Raw genomic sequence first — 15,165 nt, forward strand, 5'->3', positions numbered from 1 at the left:
CTCTTTGCCAATTTGCGCGTTGAAATCCCCTAGAAGAATTTTTACATCCTCCTTTGGAATTTTGGACATTTCAGTTTCGAGTTTTTCCCAAAATTTTTCTGTCTTCTCCGGTTCTTTTTTGTTGGCAATGTTGGTAGGTGCATGAACATTAATAAATGTATATATTTTGTTGGTGTGCTTGATTCGCATGGTCATTAGTCTGTTACTGATTTGATTCATGTCTATAACAGAGTCAAGGGTGTCCTTATTTACAATAAAAGCCATGCCAAATATTGCAGCTCCTTTGCCAATTTTCTTGTCTGTTTTACTTTTAAAGATACGGTAATTGTTGTAGTCTATTGTTTCTGAATCAGTGAATCTGGTCTCTTGGAGAGCAAGGATTTGAATTTTCTGTTTGTTGAGTTCTGTTGTAAGATTATGAAGTTTGCCTGTCTGAATTAGTGTCTGAATGTTAAAAGTGCCAATAAATGTATGGGACTTTCGTGGACGTTTACTAGAGAACTCCGACTTTCTCTGTCGTACGAGCCCAAGCTCCCCAGAATCCGATAGCTTGGTTGTCGCCACAGGGCGAGTGGATTGGCCACCTGGGGTAATATTAATTTTACTTGTACGAATCATACTGCTTGTAATTAAGTTCCAGCTAATGCTGGGTAGTTAGAACCAGGGATTGTTAGTTCCTGGAGCTTGGTGTTCAGCCGCACCTCACATGGTGAACAGACGCTGGCCAGAGTACCGGTGGTTGCCACACAGACGTGTCTGGGCTTTTCAATATGCTTTATCTTGTTGATAATGCTTGCCTCTTCCGCCAGTTCCGCCGTACCGATGATCTTCATCTCCGTCTTCACTACCGTTGAGGTCTTCGCCGTATCCCTGGCAAGGGACCCTCACAAGGTACTATCACCCGGGCCAGGTGAACCAAGGTTTTTTTACGAGGTGTTACTCCTCCCCCTCCTCCTTTTACAACCGGGCTTGGGACCGGCTTAGGCGGAGTTTATGTGTATAGAAATTTTATGCGGTACATACTTTGTAGGCTTTTTAATTTCAACTAGCTGCACTTTTACAATCAGGAGACTGATAACTAAATACTAGATAATGAAGTTCAATGTGAAGTGTCTTTATAATAAAATTTTCAGTTTCCTGAACATACTGTAACATTTTTAATAGACAGTATAAGAGGAAACTAAAGTGCTACTTGAATCATTATTTTGCACTTCTATTGATTTACGTTATATGTCTGCGTTGTACTCATGTCAACACCAAAAAAAGGCTTGTATTAGTTGCAACCCATACTGATCAAAATAACTACTTATATATATTTAAAAACAAAGATGATGTGACTTACCATACGAAAGCGCTGGCAGGTCGATAGAAACACAAACAGACGCATACATACACACAAAATTCAAGCTTTCGCAACAAACTGTTGCCTCATCAGGAAAGAGGGAAGGAGAGGGAAAGACGAAAGGAAGTGGGTTTTAAGGGAGAGGGTAAGGAGTCATTCCAATCCCAGGAGCGGAAAGACTTACCTTAGGGCATTGGAATGACTCCTTACCCTCTCCCTTAAAACCCACTTCCTTTCGTCTTTCCCTCTCCTTCCCTCTTTCCTGATGAGGCAACAGTTTGTTGCGAAAGCTTGAATTTTGTGTGTATGTATGCGTCTGTTTGTGTTTCTATCGACCTGCCAGCGCTTTTGTATGGTAAGTCACATCATCTTTGTTTTTAAATATATTTTTCCCGCGTGGAATGTTTCCCTCTATTATATTGATATCATTAACTACTTATATATATGGAAATGAGCATTTGGCGCCATTGGCCTGGAGGCCTCTTATTGGGCACTACTTATATATGATCACGTGTGTCCCATAACTCATATTCAAGTTCATATCAAGTGCTTTAGCAAATGTTGGTATCAACTACTATAAAAACTAAGCTACTCCTGAACAGGCCATGAAGGCCCAGCAGTACTGACCGGCCACTGTGTCATCCTCAGCTCATAGGTGTCACTGGATGCGGATACGGAGGGGCATGTGGTCAGCACACCACTCTCCCGGCTGTATGTCAGTTTCTGAGACTGGAGCTGCTACTTTTCAATGAAGTAGCTCCTCAGTTTGCCTCACAAGGGCTGAGTGCACCCCACTTGCCAACAGCACTCAGCAGACCAGATGGTCAACCATCCAAAAGCTAGCCAAGCCAGACAGTGCTTAACTTCGGTGATCTGACGGGAACCAGTGTTACCACTGCGGCAAGGCCGTTGGCATCAACTATTATAGTAATGGAAATTAATCTCTGGATTAAATACATTTCAAGGTATACATGCCAATATCACAAGCAAAGATGAAGAGATAGGGAAAGAATATGAGGATACCCACCAGGTAGTTATTGGAGAATATAACAGGAGAAATGAGAAAAGAGAAAGAACAATTAAGCTTCGTCCAGCTAGTGATAGTGAATACGCTGTCCAAAAACCGCAAGAGGAATTGGTATATGTAGACTGGTGTGAGTTTGTTTATCGTTTGACCCAGGGATGGGAAAATTGAAGTTGGCTTATGTTGTGGTCAGGCAAAGATCCTGAAATTAGGATATTGGCTTTTAAGGATGAGAAGCATTTGAAATTATTTAATGCTGTAGCCATTGTGGCAACGAATAATCCAGGTGATAGTTCAGAATTACATGAGTTTGAAATAAATAGGAATTTCAGGGAAGTCAACATGAATTGCTGCAGGAAAAATGGAAGGAAACAAAGAAGAAGTGGTTGCTGGAAGGACTGATTCAGTGTATGGAAAAAACAAAACAACTTTCATCAGTATTAAAAACTAGAGTATCAATATTAAGAGTGGTATCACACCAGAAGGCATTAACTGGTGAACACTGATGGTAGTTCCCTGATGACTTATACTGATGACATTCTGTTTGGGTTGGGTGTGGTATGCTTGCGATCTGTGCATTTAGTCTGCTCATATAATTGTGTTGCAAAACATATAAAGATAAAAGTATATGTGTTGGTCTGTACCTGTACCATTGATATACATATATTATGAACAGAATTGGTCCCAGTATTTTCTCCTGAGGAACACAAATGTTGTTATGTTCGAAGTCTAATAATTTTTTCAGTAATATTTTAGCTTAATCTGAAGTGTGGTCTGTCTCTACCTTTTGCACCCCAAATTCCCAAGTTCATTGCGTAGTATTTCATTATCAGCAGTTTCAAAAGCTTTTCACAAGCCTAAAAATATACGTGTAACATAATCATCCCTATCCAGTCATGAAGACCTTTCATAAATTCTGTTTTATCATTGAAGCCAAACTATGCTTTGTTAAAGAGGTTGTAATTACTCAGCTAACTCATTAGTCAATCTTTCGTTATTGATTCATTTATTTTTGCATGTGGTGAGAGTAGGGAAACTGGCTTGTAATGTTCAAAACTTACCACATTATCTTCTTTATTAGAGGTACAGCTAGTGCGTGCTTTAGATTCTAAATACGTGACTTGAAAGACTAATTTTTTGTTAAAGGAGTTTTTATGCTGTCCATGCATGCCTTTAGAACAAAAATTGACACCTCATCTAGACCTGCTGACTGCTTATTTTATAATTTTATGGCTTGTTTTGCTGATTATGTTGTGATCTCTATGTGCAGGTAGATAATATCTTATTAGTGCATCTGATGTTTTTATGTCTTTGCCATTTTCGCCTGACACATGAACTTTTATTCCTTTGTAGACTTATCATTGTTAATGGAATTAGTTCTGTGTCTTGTGTTCGATGTGCCTTTCCTTTACTCAAGTAATAAAACTTACCAGCAGAGAAATGCTCCTGTTGCAGCATAGAAAAGGTGAATATGTTCCTCTTGAAAAGACTGTGACAGAAAAACATGGAACCAGCTGCCTCAATCCTATTTTAGTGTGTGAAGATAATCATACAAAAAAATACACTACATTCTAAATCCTTTTACCTAGTCTCTCTTTCTGGTTAAGCCTGTGTAATAAGCATCGTCTTCTTACTGCCACTGTCTGTACATGTTTGTCTCCACTGCCTACTTTCTCCCGCATTGATTTACAGTATATCCCACTGCCACTGTTGTCTCTCTCACTGTCCCCTTTTGTCTTTTTTTTTTCCTACTGCATTGTCTGCTCAGAAAGTTTGAGGGGTCTGTCTAATTCCCCCCTCCCTATTCCCACATGTTCAAAATTTTGATCTGGAATGTGTACTCTCGTATAGCTGGGTGTGTTAAAGTTCACTGATTTGGGAAGATCCAGAGACCCCCCCCCCAGCCTGTGTGTGGTCTCCACTCATCTGTATTTTTCGTTTAGACTCTCTCTCCTGTCTCTTGCTTCCACTCCTTCTATAACCATCCATCCGTCTTTCTCGTTTACTGTCTATCACTGATCATCAATATCTCCTCTCTCTTTGGCTCCTACTGCTATTGTCTTCATCCATCTCACTTTTTCTTCCTCTGCCACTGTTTCCCTCCCATCATCACATCCCCCCCCCCTCTCTCTCTCTCTCTCTCTCTCTCTCTCTCTCTCTCTCTCTCTCTCTCTCTCTCTCTCTCACACACACACACACACACACACACACACACACACACACACTGGCACTGTCTCCTCTTTCTTCCATTGTCACTGTCTCTCTGCTGGTATTGATATCTTTCAACATAAAAAGGCACAGATATGTTCACACACCAAAATGTTTGATGAGGAAGGTGGGATGTGGATTGAGACAGCTGGTTGCCCACTTTTCTGTCAGTGTCTGTTAAAGAGGAACATATTTGCCTCTTTTGTACCACAACAGGAACATTTTTCCACTGACACTCTTCTTTTCCCTGATGCAACAGGGTGTGCTGCTTATATAGAACAAACTGTATAGGTCAGTAAAGTTTTGACAGATTATTTATATTCTTTGACACATTTATATACGTTGTCACATACAAACAACAAATAAGTATGCATAATATAAGGTTAACACAAAATTGTTTACTTTATATTTTTTTATGGAACTCATCAATTGAAATTCATCGAAAATGCTGAGCTAATGGCTTTCTCTTAAAAGAGTAAAAATCTTATTAGAAATATTTTATTGACTTTGCAGTGTTTCCAGTTTTACATAATTTTTGGCTGTCATTTTAAGTTCTTTTCAGGCAAGTTAAGACCCTTCTTAGCACATTTTTTGTCACTACGGTACCACTTTGGGTATATTTGTGTAAGTGTGAAGTACCCATTACGCTGAGGCAACCTGTCACAAAGTTTTACTGGTGAAAAAATTTTGACCAAAAACATAGCGTTATATCCTCGGAACCTGTGCAATGACCCTAGAACCCTTGCCATGTGTTCACTATGTAAGTTAACACTTCATTTACAGCTCAGATAGATATTATATGTAAGCATGGTAACTTTGAAGCTCCAACTCTCGATAGTGGTTAATGATATGGTAAAAATTTTGATGATTTGCCATGAACAAAAATTATAGAAGTGGTCATCCCCACAGTTTGTACTTTTCGTACCCAAAGATCATGCTTTTTTGGAGTTCCACAGGAACCACCCCTGAACAAATGGTGCTTTTATAAGTCACCTAATGCAAAAGAACCAACCAGTCTTCTCAATTTGATTGGGCTGGAAGAAGTGTGTAAGCATCAAATTTTGACCCTATACTGTAAGATAGATACAGCATGCCTGTTATTATGATAGGTATATAAATGGTCACTAGGCCAAGGGCTTCCCAAAACAATTGACCCCTCATCTCCATGATCAATAGTACTGAAGCTATGCCTCTCTGAATAATCACATTTATTGTTGTTGTGGTGGTCTTCAGTCCAAAGACTGGTTCGATGCAGCTCTCTATGCTACTCTATCCTGTGCAAGCCTCTTCATCTCTGAGTACTACTGCAACCTACATCTTTCTGAATCTGCAGAGCGTATTCATCTCTTGGTCTCCCTTTACGGTTTTTACCCTCCATGCTTCCCACCAGTAATAAATTGGTGATCCCTTGATGCCTCAGAACGTGTCCTACCAACCGATGCCTTCTTCTAGTCAAGTTGTGCCACAGATTCCTCTTCTCCCTAATTCAGTACCTCCTCATTAGTTATGTGATCTACCTATCTAATCTTCAGCATTATTTTGTAGCACCACATTTCAAAGGCTTCTATTCCCTTCTTATCAAAACTGTTTATCGTCCATGTTTCACATCCATACGTGGCTACACCCAGTACAAATACTTTCAGAAAAGACTTCCAGACACTTAAATCTGTACTCAATGTTAACAAATTTCTCCTCTTCAGAAATGGTTTTTTTGTGCCATCCCCCGTCTACATTTTGTATCCTCTCTACTTTGACCATCCTCAGGTATTTTGCTGCCCAAATAGAAAAACTCATCTACTACTTTAAGTCTCTCATTTTCTAACTAATTCCCCCAGCATCACCCAATTTAATTAAATTACATTCCATTATCCTCGTTTAGCTTTTGTCGATGTTAATTTTAAATCATCCTTTCTACTCACTGTCCATTCCGTTCAGCTGTTCTTCCAAGTCCTTTGCTGTCCCTGACGGAATTACAATGTCATTGGCAAACCTCAAGGTTTTTATTTCTTCTCCCTGGATTTTAATTCCTACTCCAAATTTTTCTTTGGTTTCCTTTACTGCTTGTTCAGTGTACAGATTGAATATTGGGGATAGGCTACAATCCTGTCTCTCACTTCTCAACCATTGCGTCCCTTTCATGCCCCTCGACTCTTAAAATTGCCTTCTGGTTTCTGCACAAATTGTAAATAGCCTTTTGGTCCACAGACTGATTCACTCCAAACTTTTTATGGGTCCATAAAATGTGTTTATTATCTACGTAATATCTTATTTTGTTCTATATGTTAATCACTTCTTTGAAGAGAGTGCAGTTGCATCGAAGGTTTTACACTTGGAAAATGAAAAGGTAAAATGTATGGAATGAAGTTTTCAGTGTACAGAAATTTGATGGAGGTAATTTTCAGTTATGGAAATATCCAATGGAAATTATCTTCTGTGTTAAGAAATTGGTACTGGAAATTGTTGGTAGAAGTAAAGTAAGCCATTTGAACGCACAGCTGCACAGAATTTGTGGGATGAGCTTAATGCTAAAGCAGTACTTTTTTTTTTCACCTATTGCAAACTGTTTTTTTGGGCATTGTGGTAAATAGTATGTGGAATTGTCTTAAGATAATTCATGAACAGAGTTCTGAAATAAATAAATTTATATTGAAATAGTGATACTACTGCACAACATATTAAGAAAGATGAAAGACTGCCCAGTCCCTTGCAGATGTTAGTGAACTAGTGAGTGATACGGAAAAGACTGCCAAAGGTTTAGATCCACTTCTGGCAAAGTATGAGTCTTTTGTTACTGTTTTGGGTTACTGTGATGCAAGCAGGCAGAATTTCGATAATTTGGCAGCAAGGTTACTCAAAGAAGAGCAATATCTGTCACAGATTGAAGAAATGGCAATGTTGTTTGCTGCTGTTGTAAGGTTAAGCACAAAAAGGAGAAGTCAGTGTTTGCAAAGCAAGCTAAGCAAAAATCCTGTGAACAAGAATAATGTTGATTGCTGTTACTGTCACAAGAATGGGCATTATAAACCTGGGTGCAACAAGAGACTTTAAATTGTCAAGAGAAAGTACAGAAACTAAACCTCAAACTCTGAGTGCAGAAATTATAAACTTTTGGCTATTAATTGTGATAGTGTTTGGTTCGCTGACAGTGCTGCACACAAGGAATGGTTTTCGACATTTAAACTATTAGAGAAGTTTGAAGTGCCCATCCATATATGCGATAATTCAGTTGTCTATGCTGAAGTATTGATTAGTTAAGTTGAATGCACTAGTAAATTGTGTGAGGAAACCCTGTACACTGGAGGATACATCTGGTGTGAAGAAAGATCATATTCCATTGGAAGCAGCAGCAGCCAGTAAAGGTTTAAAATTCATATTCGGCAACAAGAAGATTGAGGGACATACTGAAAGGTCAGTGGTAATTGGTATAAAAGATGAAAAATTAGTGTTACAGAATGTTGTTTTATGTGGAAAATACTCGCAAAACACATTGTGCATTTTCTGACATAGCTGTATTATGGCACAAGAGATTGGGACATTTAAACCTTGAGAATTGGAAGACAATGGCTGACTGTGGTTTGATTCCAAATTTAAGATCAAGGGCTTAAAGCAATTTTTTTTAAATTTATTTATTTATTTATTTATTTATTTATTTATTTTAGTCGTGTCAGTATGGTAAATTGCTTAGGGAGGAATTTAGATCAGATTTGTCAGCTCATGTCTGTACTGCAGGAAAATTTGTTCATCCGTATATTTTGTAAAGATGCCACTCAGATCATTAGGTGGAGCCAACTATTCTGCTGTTTTTAAAGACGAAGTTCAACAGACTGTGGAAAATGGAGATGTAGTCATGCAACATCAAGGTCTGTGTGCTGCTGAGAATGTTACGCAGGTGGAATGAATCCTAGAAACTGCAGTGAACTTCGTTTTCAAAATTATGAGAATTGCATAGCAGTCATTGATGAACCACAAACTCTCAGCAAAGTGGAAGCAGATGGTACTTCAGTGTAGTATAAAACTGTATTATGTGCAAAAGGATATTCCCAGAATTCTGGACTTGATTATGGAGAAACTTTTTCACCTATTAGGTATGAATTGATTGGCATTCTTTTGGCTTTAATTGGACAGTACAATACGGACATGAAATAGTTTTATGTGAAAACTGCATTTCTCAGATGGTTATTTGCAAGAAGATATTTTCATTTAATAGCCTGTAGGTTTCATGAATGGTAATGCAGCCTTTGTCTGCAAATTAAAGGAAAGCTTTTATGGACTGAAGCAGCCTTCAAGATATGTTTGAATCAAAATTTGTTCATTTTATAAAGTTTTTTTGCTTTGAAACAGCTTTATTCTTATATCTGTGTGTTCAGTGCTCTAGTTGATGGGCAAAAAATGCTTTAGCCATTTTTGTTGATGACGAACGAGTTCAGAGTATATCAGCCGCAGCTATAAACAAAATATTTGAATTCAGGTTTCATTTTGAAATGATGATCCTAGTACTTTGTAGGTTTGGAAATCAGGCAAGACAGTGAAACCAAAGAATTGTTTGTCTGTCAAGAGGGCTATATTAATTGCCTCTAAGAAAAACACGAATGACTGTAAGACTCGTGCAATATCTACTGATTACAGTTTACAGTTGTACTTGGGACAGTGGCCAGCTAATGAATACAAAAAAGTCCATGGAACAGGTTCTCTTTCATGAGGCTGTAGGTGGGTTGATGTTTGCTGCCACAATGATAACACGTGACACAATATTTTCTGTAAGTCAAGTTAATGCTTTGTCAATAGTGCTGGACCTGAGCATTAAACTGGTGTTAAACGTATCCTAAAAACCTTCAAGGTACGAGAGACAAAGGTATTAAATACAGTGTAACAGTCTTAAAACTCTTGTATTGTGAGATTCTGATTTTGCTGGAGATACTAATACTTATTGTTAAACAGTGCATTATTTCAGTATATTAGCCAGTGGGCCTGTTACTTGGACATCTCACAGGCAAATATGCATTACCAGATCTGCAATGGAAGCATACAGTGCAGCATCCAACACAGCTCCTGAAAACACAGTACTTTGTATGTTCTTACAAAAGCTTGGTGTCAACATGGAGCAACCAACTCAAAACTTTGTGGCCAATGAGAGTGCATTACAATTATTGAAAAATAATGAACATTACAAAACACACAAACTTAAAGTTTCATTACTTCATGAGAATATTAATGTTTCCAGTCTTGTGTCGTATGTTAGGTCAGAAGATAGTTGGCACACAAAAGCCGTTTCAAAAGAAAAGTTTCAAACTAACAACACTTACAACATTTTCTGGTTCTGTGGATTTTCTATCAATCTACTTTCATCTTTAATTTGTGCATTAATGTACTTGTCTGCCTCTTCCAGTTTCTTGTTTTATGACACTTCATTCTATTTTACTTTTATTATTTTTATGCTGTACATCATTTTGTCATTGAATGACTGTTTGCACCAAGCACTTCCCTCCTTTATACATTTTTGTACCTGTGAAAATAATTTAGGGACTTTGGACTGGTGCAGTGTTTTTCATGGATAACTGAGGTATTTGAGTCTCAAAGGACCTCCTAATAGCACAGTTATCCATTCATTTTCCTTAACTGCCGTTGTTGAAGTCGATCGACCCTTTCTTAAATGTTTCCTCAAGTATTAATTTGAATGATGTGTAGAATTTACAGAATTTCACATCTACCATTTTTTGCATATGCAGTTAATCATGTGTTTAGTTTGCCAATATCCTCTACTAAGTTTGTTTCAGACTTAGAGAAGATTCTTTTGTAGGCCCGCAGTTTTGTAAGATTTTCCAAGCCTTCTTTAGCTTTATTGTGTGAGTGAAATAATGTGAGATGCTCTGCACGTGAAATGTGCTAAGCTCCATACTTCTGACTGCTCTTGTGCAGCTGTCTCATCAGAAAGGATTTCTGCTCCTATTCTTCCTTCCTTAGCCTTCCCCTCCCTGGCTACCCCCTGGGAGGAGGGCTTGTGGTGAAATACTTTCCCCATTACTTGTTTTGTTCCCGGACAGATGGGGAGACTTTAGCCGCCACCAAACCACTCTTTTTGTTGAACACGTAGAAGATAAGTTTGATGAAGGAGACTAACTCAGTAAGATGTGATCTCATTCTATATTGGTTGAAACCTCTTCTCCCAGTCAGTCAACCTATCTTTGTGTGTGTGAACACATCCTGGTGAGCAGCACTCCCCACCAGTCCTTAAATATGACCCGGGGCATTATCTTCCATTCAGTGTGATGAGGACTGAGGACTAATGTGGCGCTCATTTCATCTGGCATTGATACCAGCACTTTCACTCTTGCTTTTGAGGGGGGATACTCTCCCGGAAAAAATCATGGTTATGGTTTAATGTTGTGAAGTGAAGCCCTAATCTGACCTCCCATACAGTCTTTCCATTAGCTCTGTTTTGGTCACACAAGTGTGGCTACCCTTTCCATGTGATGAGTTCTTGCACCCAACCGCCCAAGTACATGAACTGTTCCGGCTCACACTGTCTCACTTGTTGGGTTGACCAACCTATTAAAAAGGCAAATAAGATTCAGGAATTCAAAACTCTTGACAGTCTGTCTTTCTCCGAAGCTCAACAGAAACTCATCCATCTCAACCTGGTGTCTCTATCATCAACCTTTGCTTCTATTGCACCCTTTCTTCCTCTTGCCCTCCTCTTTCTCCTCCTACTCTTCCTCCTCCATCCTATCCCCCTTCCCTTTCTTCCTCCTGGGTGGTTCCTGTTCACTCCCATCATGGAACTGTTTCTTTTCCTCGGCCATAGAGAAAACCTTCTTCTTTGGCACCTGCTAGGCTCCCTTGATAACCCCCCACCTCTGCATCTCGAGGACAAGAAGTGTACTAGTTCAAGTAGGACACTGGACCCACACGCTGTGGGCCTCTAAGCTGCTTGTTCTCTCTCATGTCCACAGATCGCTGTGACTTGCTCTCTTCCTCAATCACACCTCCTTTCACCCTGCAAAGAAGAAGAAGAAGAAGAAGAAGAAGAAGAAGATGTGTAAGTTGTTGGACGAGGTCTCCCCAGCATCCCAGAGGGCATTGCCCACTCCCTCTCAATCAGGACTTGCTGACAGGTTGGCCACATTGGCTACTGGCAAGCTACATCTTGAGATCAGTATTCTATCATCGGACCTTCGATCAGTATTATGCCACTAATTTCAATGTATTTAGAATAACGAGTGGCATACTCTGACTTCGCGAAACAAACTGTGGACAATAAAGGAGACCACAAATTTGTGGATGTCCTCCATGTGGACCTCTCACAAGGACTCCATCACCCTTTGCCGCTCCGCATCCCTCATACTTGACTGATGGTCATCTCCTCCAGTGTGAAGATCTGCCCCACTGTCAGTGTATTGCTTGTTTGATGGTGGTCCACTTGTGCTGGACTGTCCTAACCTCGCCATCCTAAGATGGAATCTCAGTCTTCCCGACTCTCGCATTCGGGAGGATGATGGTTCAATCCCGCATCCGGCCATCCTGATTTAGGTCTTCCGTGATTTCCCTAAATCACTTCAGGCAATTGCTGGGATGGTTCCTTTGAAAGGGCACGGCCGACTTCCTTTCCCATCTGTCCCTAACCCAATGAGACAGATGACCTCGCTGTGTGGTCTCTTCCACCAAATCAACCCAACTCTTCCTGACTCACTATCCTGATGTTAGCATACAATGCCTTGGTGACTGACCTGGTGTTAAGGTTTATTCATGAAGGCGGTTTGGCTCATATAGGGGATGGCAAGATGCCCTGTTGCCTCCACTGCTCCTACCGGGTAATGGCTATCTGGGCTTGGTGGTCTGTCCCAGTCCTCACCTTACCCATTCTTTTGCTCCTCTTCCCATTATTGTGTTTTCTGCCTCACTTGTCGTTCTTACTCTGTTTTCCTGTGCTGCACCTGCCATGGCCGTGTTGCTAGTCTTTATTGTGTGTTGTTGGCTGGGGTGCCTCTAGTAAGTGGCGGGGGAGTGGGGATGGTGGTGAGGGGTCCCATCACAGTTTCTGCCTTTGAGTGCCTCCTGCTGCATCCTGGCTGGGGCACCTTACCAGCATTTCTTCCTTTTCCCCATTTTTCTTCTTTGTTTCATTACCTAGGCTTTGTTGACCTTCGATAGACATTGAGGTTTTCTTTCCTTGGGTTTCACACAGTAGGCTCTTCTTTCATGCGTAGTTTTGTTGCCTTGCCTAAAGTTGCTACGCACCAAATGGCGGAGATGCAGAGTTGCAAATAGGCGCAACAAGAAGACTCACGATATAAGCTTTCGGCCAACCACAAAATAGACAACAGACACGCTCATGCAGCTGAAGTGTGGCTAAGTGTGGCTTCAGTTGCCAGAGGCAGCAGTAATATATATATATTTAAAAACAATGATGATGTGACTTACCATACGAAAGCGCTGGCAGGTCGATAGAAACACAAACAGACACATACATACACACAAAATTCAAGCTTTCGCAACAAACTGTTGCCTCATCAGGAAAGAGGGAAGGAGAGGGAAAGACGAAAGGAAGTGGGTTTTAAGGGAGAGGGTAAGGAGTCATTCCAATCCCGGGAGCGGAAAGACTTACCTTAGGGCATTGGAATGACTCCTTACCCTCTCCCTTAAAACCCACTTCCTTTCGTCTTTCCCTCTCCTTCCCTCTTCCCTGATGAGGCAACAGTTTGTTGCGAAAGCTTGAATTTTGTGTGTATGTATGTATGTGTCTGTTTGTGTTTCTATCGACCTGCCAGCGCTTTCGTATGATAAGTCACATCATCTTTGTTTATATATATATATATATCACATCATCTTTGTTTTTATATATATATATATATATATATATATATATATATATATATATATATATATATATATATATATATATATATATATATAAAACAAAGATGATGTGACTTACCAAATGAAAGCGCTGGCAGGTCAATAGACACACAAACATACACACAAAATTCAAGCTTTCGCAACAAACTGTTGCCTCATCAGGAAAGAGGGAAGGAGAGGGAAAGACGAAAGGATGTGGGTTTTAAGGGAGAGGGTAAGGAGTCATTCCAATCCCGGGAGCAGAAAGACTTATCTTAGGGGGAAAAAAGGACGGGTATACACACACACACACACACACACACACACACACACACATCCATCCACACATATACAGACACGAGCAGACATGTTTAAAGACAAAGAGTTTGTGCAGAGATGTCAGTCGAAGCGGAAGTGCAGAGGCAAAGATGTTGTTGAATGACAGGTGAGGTATGAGTGGGGGTAACTTGAAATAAGCGGAGATGGAGGCCTGGTGGGTAACGGGAAGAGAGGATATATTGAAGAGCAAGTTCCAATCTCCGGAGTTCGGATAGGTTGGTGTTGGTGGGAAGTATCCAGATAACCCGGACGGTGTAACACTGTGCCGAGATGTGTATGGCCGTGCACCGAGGCATGTTTAGCCACAGGGTGATCCTCATTACCAACAAACACTGTCTGCCTGTGTCCATTCATGCGAATGGACAGTTTGTTGCTGGTCATTCCCACATAGAATGTATCACAGTGTAGGCAGGTCAGTTGGTAAATCACGTGCGTGCTTTCACACGTGGCTCTGCCTTTGATAGTGTACACCTTCCGGGTTACAGGACTGGAGTAGGTGGTGGTGGGAGGGTGCATGGGACAGGTTTTACACGGGGGGCGGTTACAAGGATAGGAGCCAGAGGGTAGGGAAGGCGGTTACAAGGATAGGAGCCAGAGGGTAGGGAAGGTGGTTTGGGGATTTCGTAGGGATGGACTAACAGGTTACGAAGGTTAGGTGGACGGCGGAAGGACACTCTTGGTGGAGTGGGGAGGATTTCATGAAGGATGGATCTCATTTCAGGGCAGGATTTGAGGAAGTCGTATCCCTGCTGGAGAGCCACATTCAGAGTCTGGTCCAGTCCCGGAAAGTATCCTGTCACAAGTGGGGCACTTTTGTGGTTCTTCTGTGGGAGGTTCTGGGTTTGAGGGGATGAAGAAGTGGCTGTGGTTATTTGCTTCTGTACCAGTTCGGGAGGGTAGTTACGGGATGCGAAAGCTGTTGTCAGGTTGTTGGTGTAATGGTTCAGGGACTCCGGACTGGAGCAGATTCGTTTGCCACGAAGACCTAGGCTGTAGGGAAGGGACCGTTTGATGTGGAATGGGTGGCAGCTGTCATAATGCAGGTACTGTTGCTTGTTGGTGGGTTTGATGTGGAAGGACGTGTGACGCTGGCCATTGGACAGATGGAGGTAAACGTCAAGGAAAGTGGCGTGGGATTTCGAGTAGGACCAAGTGAATCTGATGGAACCAAAGGAGTTGAGGTTGGAGAGGAAATTCTGGAGTTCTTCTTCACTGTGAGTCCAGATCATGAAGGTGTCATCAATAAATCTGTACCAAACTTTGGGTTGGCAGGCCTGGGTAACCAAGAAGGCTTCCTCTAGGCGACCCATGAATAGGTTGGCGTACGAGGGGCCCATCCTGGTACCCATGTCTGTTCCCTTTAATTGTTGGTATGCCTGGCCTTCAAAAGTGAAGAAGTTGTGGGTCAGGATGAAGCTGG

General features: G+C 40.9%; 1 protein-coding gene and 1 pseudogene across 2 annotated transcripts in view; one reads left to right on the plus strand and one right to left on the minus strand.

Annotated features, from left to right (window-relative positions):
- The window catches only part of LOC124607721 (ubiquitin-protein ligase E3C), a 213,444-nt gene that overhangs the window by 59,082 nt on the left and 139,197 nt on the right, over positions 1–15,165 (plus strand). The window lies entirely within an intron of this gene.
- On the minus strand, positions 2,139–2,256 carry LOC124556638 (annotated as a pseudogene).

This window comes from Schistocerca americana, chromosome 1 (assembly GCF_021461395.2).
Source record: "Schistocerca americana isolate TAMUIC-IGC-003095 chromosome 1, iqSchAmer2.1, whole genome shotgun sequence".
NCBI classification, from domain to species: Eukaryota; Metazoa; Arthropoda; class Insecta; order Orthoptera; family Acrididae; genus Schistocerca; species Schistocerca americana.